The 6,077-nt window shown below is 44.1% G+C and overlaps 1 protein-coding gene across 4 annotated transcripts in view; it reads left to right on the top strand.

Moving 5' to 3' along the window:
• The first annotated feature begins 26 nt into the window (after positions 1-26).
• Positions 27-6,077, top strand: part of ITSN1 (intersectin 1) — a 91,524-nt gene continuing 85,473 nt past the window's right edge. For 2 of the 4 annotated variants that reach the window (XM_081908719.1, XM_081908717.1), the window contains exon 1: positions 27-316. The gene's annotated coding sequence lies outside the window, so the exon portion shown is untranslated. Of the gene's footprint in view, positions 317-1,593; positions 1,650-6,077 lie in introns of those variants that run through there. The other 2 variants (XM_081908720.1, XM_081908718.1) reach the window with 2 other exon arrangements.

Here is a 6,077-nt window from a genome sequence, read left to right as displayed (position 1 = left end):
CTCTTCGGGTTGCGCAGTCAGGCGGCGGGGGTGCGAGAGAGGGAGAGCCGGGCAGGTCGCTCCTCTCTCTTTCCCTCTCTCCGCCCACACGCGCCTCCCCCACCCCACTCCGCCCGAGACAGCGGCGGTGACTCTGAGGCGGCGGCGGCGGCGGCGGTTAGAGCAAGAGCAGACGCGGGCGGGGATGGTGCGTCTCGGGGAGGCGGTGGCCTTTGCCGCTGCCACCGCTGCCGCGCCGGCTGCTGCTGCTCCTCCTGCCGCCCCTCCGTCCTTGCTGTGGGGGTGAAGAGGACTCCCGAGACCCGACAGAGATGAGGTAGCGGCGGCGGCGGGGACCCGCGGGCCAAGGGGCTCGGCAACGGGCAGGGCGAGCCCGGGGGGTCACCCTGGTGAGGGGAGCGCAGGCGCGCTGGGGAGAGCGAGGCGGGGAGGGACCCCTCCACCAGCCCCAGCGCACGCGCGCGGCCCTCTCGCCTTTCTTCGGGGGCCCCGCATTCGCCCCCGCCGCCTGCCCTGCTGTTATTCCCAATGTTATTCCTGGTTGGCGGCCCGTTTTCCCTCCCTCCCCGGTATGATTTTTGTCCGCGTTCTTCTCTCCCTCAGTCCGCCCCATTGCCCGGCCCATCCACCCCCCTCCATTGCCCGGCGCCCCTCTCTCCTTCCATTCGCCTCCCGCGCGAGAGGACGGCGATCCGTGGCCATTGACCCGGAGTGTGTGCCGGGAGCTCTTCGCCGGCGGCCGTGATTCCTTAAAAAAAAAAATCTCCTAATGCTGGTCTTCTGGCGCCGATAGCGGCGCCTTTGATTTCGTCTCCTGCTCCCGATCTTTTTGACTCTTATTTCTTAGAGGTGGGGAATATATATATATAGCAAGCAGAAGGGAATAGTGTGCGGGGTGATGAGCGGGCCCTACTTGTAGGGGGTGGGGAAGAGAGAGAGCTTATTTATGCCCGGCTCGGGCAAACGAGATTGCCTTGCCTGCAAAAGCAGCCGACGTCTTTGTCGTGCCTGTTTTAACAAACACGCTCTCGCTCGTGTCTGTTTTAAGAAACTCGCCGGTAGACTGTCGGTGCGAAGAGATGCAACGAGAATCCGAGGTGGAGCATGCAGAAGTAACTTATACAGTAGTGTCCCTGGCTGAGATTGCTGCGCGCGGCCAGCCATGGTTTCCAAAGAGGAATCTCCGTCAGTGACTTTCTCCGACTAAAAAAAAGCGTCTGGATTTTTGCATGAGGTTTGGCCTTGCACTTTCTAGCCCATGCACCTTTTTTTTGGCCTTCACAGCCCTGTAATGAAGGAAACATGTCCTCCACTTCAAAGATTGGCATTTAGCCTTGGAAGAAGCAAGGTCTTTATCACGTCACTTCTATTTGCTCTGAGTTGAACAGCAACATTTATTTGATTACATTTGTACCTATAGATAGTCTTCATCTTGGATGTGTTTTCCTCATAGGAAATTGACTACTGAGAACAAACTGCTTACCAATAATACTATATTAAATAATTTCTTCTTGTAGGCATTCCCAGCTGGAGTAAGTGTTCAGTAATGAAACAGCCATGAAAATATGACATAGTGACTTCTATGTAAATGTTTTTTGGCTGCTTGTTAAAGACAAATATATATCCAGTTCAGTTTATTATGCTTGAGGGTAAGACCAAGAAAATAGTTAAATTCTTAGATCTCTTATGAAACTGTGAGCTCCTTTGGCAGGATTTAAGATGTCAGTATGATGCTGAAGTCCAAAGAGATAATTAGTTAGATATTAATACTCTAATCAAAGATCTGGGATTTATAGAGCTTCCCAAATTAAATACAGTGGTACCTCTAGTTACAAACTTAATTCGTTCCGGAGGTCCGTTCTTAACCTGAAACTGTTCTTAACTAGAGGTGTGCTTTCGCTAATGGCGCCTTTTGCTGCTGTTGCGCCGCCAGCACACAATTTCCGTTCTCATCCTGGGACAAAGTTCTCAACTCGAGGTAACTCTTCCAGGTTAGTGCAGTTTGTAACCTGGGGTGTTTGTAACTTGAGGTACCACTGTACTTATAAACAATAGTGTGTTGCAAAATGTTAAAAGCTATATCAGAGTGAATAGCAGAATCACAGTATGCTCTAGTCTAGAGGCTGGCTGTTGAGAGGTACTACCTAGCTTCCCAATTGACACATCCCAGCAATGATAAAAGAGAAATATGTACAGAACTTGCTAGAAGTTTGCTTAATGTGATAGCAAATTAACATCCCTCCCACACATCTCAAAGTAGCTCTCCAGGAAAACTATTTTTAATAAGGGCTCTTATTAGTTGGTTTCACCCTTATATTCTTAGTATATACTTTGTAGAAAATATTGAGGGGAAAATAAGTATTGGAAAGTTAAATATAATAGCAATGGATTCTGAAAAACAAGGCAAACAAGAAGGCATGTTCGTTGGTTAAGAAATGACTGTGGTAGCTTAGTGATAGGGGAAAAGGAGAGAAAATGGCAGAAAAATTAAATTCTCCATTTTCTATCTTTGATACTGATGGCATGAAAAATATTTTTGAACTAAATATGTGGAAATAGTAAAACATAGACCAAGCATTAGGAAAGCTTATTTGCAAGAATGGTACAGGATACTTGGCAAGATTTCAGAATTTATTTAGCTGCTCTACTGCTGAAGCTTGGGTGGCTTACAGGAAGTTAAAGCAAATATAAAATTATATTAAAATAGCTGTAACATACAGTAGAGTAAGATTCATTCATACCATAAAATATATTTAAAAGATCTAAAAGGCCCAAACAAATTATATAGCATCAAAAAGAATGCAGGAATAGCGACTGGTCAAGTTCTCCAGAGAGGGAATTAAGAGGCAGAGTGCCTTGATTGAGGGGACACTAAATTTGGTCACCATCTACCTTCTAATGACTAGGACCAGTAACCTAATGCCAAGCCAGATCAAGTGTAGGAGGAGATTCTTTAGATTCTCTGTTCCCAAGTTGTTTAGTACTTCAAAGGTTAAAACCAACACTTGACATTGTCCCATGAAAAGACTGAGAGCTGGTGTCTGGCTGTCTGAGAATTGGAAGTTCCATGCACCTAATTCAGTTAGGAAACCTGTTCCTGTATTTTGCATAAATTATAGTTCCCAAGTGGTTCTCAAAAGCAGCTCCTTGAACAATACATTGAAGTACTTTAAATAAGCTGTCAACAGAGCATGGATAGCAGCATTTTTTATTGAATATTTTTCATAAAACAGGTTACCGTATTTTTCGTCCCATAGGGCGCACCGGCCCATAGGACGCACCTAGTTTTTTGGGGGGGAGGGGGAATAAAGGAATTCCCCCCCAAAAAAACCAGGTCGGGGAATCCAAACCAGGTCGGGGAACAACGGGATGGCGGCGCTCCGCCTCCCCGCTGTCCCCCGAGCTTGTGGGGCTGCCCGATATCTGCACGAAGCCCGGGGTGCGCTGTGCAGTATGCCCCAGGCTTCGGGATGCAGGCTGCTATCCGCAAGCCTTGGGAGCCCGATGGGAACTCCCGTGGAGCTCCCAAGGCTTGTGGAGAGCTTCCTGAAGCCTGGAGAGCGAGAGGGGTCGGTGCGCACCGACCCCTCTCGCTCTCCAGGCTTCAGCGAAAGCCTGCATTTGCCCCATAGGACGCACACACATTTCCCCGTCATTTTTGGAGGGGAAAAAGTGCGTCCTATAGGGCGAAAAATACGGTAATATACAGTATTGGTATAGAAAGGAATACAGTGGTACCTCGGGTTACAGATGCTTCAGGTTACAGATTCCGCTAACCCAGAAAAAGTACCTCGGGTTAAGAACTTTGCTGATGACGGCGCGGCGGCAGCGGGAGGCCCCATTAGCTAAAGTGGTACCTCAGGTTAAGAACAGTTTCAGGTTAAGAATGGACCTCCAGAACGAATTAAGTTCTTAACCCGAGGTATCACTATAACTGAGATTCATACATGATTACTCTAAAGTAATGTATTGGAACTTGCAACACAATCCACACAGCCTTTTCTGTGGCTACCTTGCCCCTTCTTTGATGGCCTCCTTACATTATGTGAATACTTGACTTCTTAGGAAGTTATTTGAACTCTAGCAGCTTTGATGAACTCTGGTTTTTTCCTATTTGACTCTTCGGAGTGTATTTAGTCTGTTTGAGAGTTTTTATTAAAAATGTATCAAATGAAGAAATTGAATTACATTGAAAAATAAGTTTGTAGCTGCTAGTTTAGATCTAGATGAGGTTAGTTGCCGTTAGAGCTCACTGAAATGGTGAGAAAAGTTAGTCGTGGGCATGAATTAAATGACAGTCTGGATTCAACTGTCTGCTTTTAATTGAGATGTGTGTTTGTGTGCAACTTCTTTGACTTGTTTTTGACTGCTTGTATCTTTTTACTGCTTTTTATTTGGTTTGAACTTTTTGGAAAATGGGATAGAACTTATTTTAACTTACTTACATTTCTATGCATGTTTATTTGAAACTAAATATTCAGTAAAGACAAGGATTGTGATCCTAGTCTCTAGGATTTATGTTTAGATTTATAGACTGAATTACTGCTGCAGGTGTCTAAATCTTGTGAGTTTGCATGTATAATGTATGTGCATAGTAGCATACACTGACATATACATTACTGAAAGCCTGTTTCTCCTCTGTTCCTGAAACTTAAGGAATAATAAATGAGAATGCATGCATGTTGTTTCTGTGGTTTATAGCTAAGTATTACTTTTTAAATAAATCCCAACTTCCAGATCTGGTACTACAAAGATGGTGTGATTAAAATACTGGAAGAAACATTACAGTACAGTCATACTTCGGGTTGAAGTAGTTTCGGGTTGCGCTCCGCGGCGACCCGAAAGTAACGGAACGCATTACTTCCAGGTTTCACTGCATGCGCAGATGCTCAAAATGACGTCATGCGCATGTGCGGAAGCAGCGAATTGCGACCCGCGCAGACGCGGGTTGCGTTTGCTTCAGGATGTGAACTGGGCTCCAGAACGGATCCCGTTTGCATCCAGAGGTACCACTGTATCTCAACACTTCTGTGTAACTAAAAGTGGGCCTGTAGTTTCCTCTAAATATAAGGGAAAGCTGCCAGTGGCATGTGGAGGAAATGCTTATTTCTAGCAAGGCAGGCAAAAAGATGGAAATGGTCTAACTTAAAGGCCTCTTTAATTCAAACCATAGAACCATTGGCATTTAGGCTCAAACAGCTCACAGACCGTTCGAGCTTGTATGATTAGTACTTTGGCAGTTTTACAGCAGTCATGTTTTCACACAGATGAGCTGTTTGAGAACAATTTCACCAGTGTATTAAGCCCAGAATCTTTGCTTCAGAGTTAACAGACAAAGTGTTGCTTAAAACTGCAGTAAAAGGAATTGATTGTTTTAGAGTCTCTCTTTAGTTGTACTCTAGTTGGACATTAGCTTTTTCCAGGTTTACTTGATAAATCTTCAAATGTCTGTTTTTTGCAAGCTTTTTAAGAAGTAATAATTTACTTAGAGCTATGTTTCATAGGAATCAATAGGGGATACCTGTAAGTAAATAGATAAAGCTCAGGGTTGGGATGCCAGTAAATAGATCTAGAAAACAGCTAATAATTGAGACTGTGGTCCAAGCCAGATGTGATAAAACAAGCTATATCGAGTGAGCCACAAGGTTTGTTGTTAAGCCAAGGTTTGTTCTTGGTTTTCCAATCATAGCTTGTTTGAACAGAATATACTCTGATCTCTGGTTTTGATATATTGCTAAGCCAGATATATATTGCTTAGCTAGAAGGGAGTGGGCACAATCTCTGCATTTGTGGTGGACCATTAACTATGGTTTAGCATAATGTATAAACTTTGACATTGTGTTTTAAGTGTTATATTTCAATATTCTTTATAACAACATGATCTATAACATAACATCATAATCTGTAACATAATTTTATTGGTATAGTGCACAAAATTCACAATATGATGGTACTTTAAACCAAATAGTGTTTATATGATGTCCTAAACTCAATATTGGTAGACATGCAACATACCAAACATTTCTAACTTTGCTTATTAGCATTTAGCTACACATTTCTGTTTTTCCAGTAAAATT

Source organism: Podarcis melisellensis (genome assembly GCF_964234715.1).
Source record: "Podarcis melisellensis genome assembly, chromosome: 4".
In the NCBI taxonomy this organism is placed as follows: domain Eukaryota; kingdom Metazoa; phylum Chordata; class Lepidosauria; order Squamata; family Lacertidae; genus Podarcis; species Podarcis melisellensis.
The sequence above is the reverse complement of the archived record's forward strand: the minus strand, read 5'-3'. Positions and strand labels throughout refer to the sequence as shown.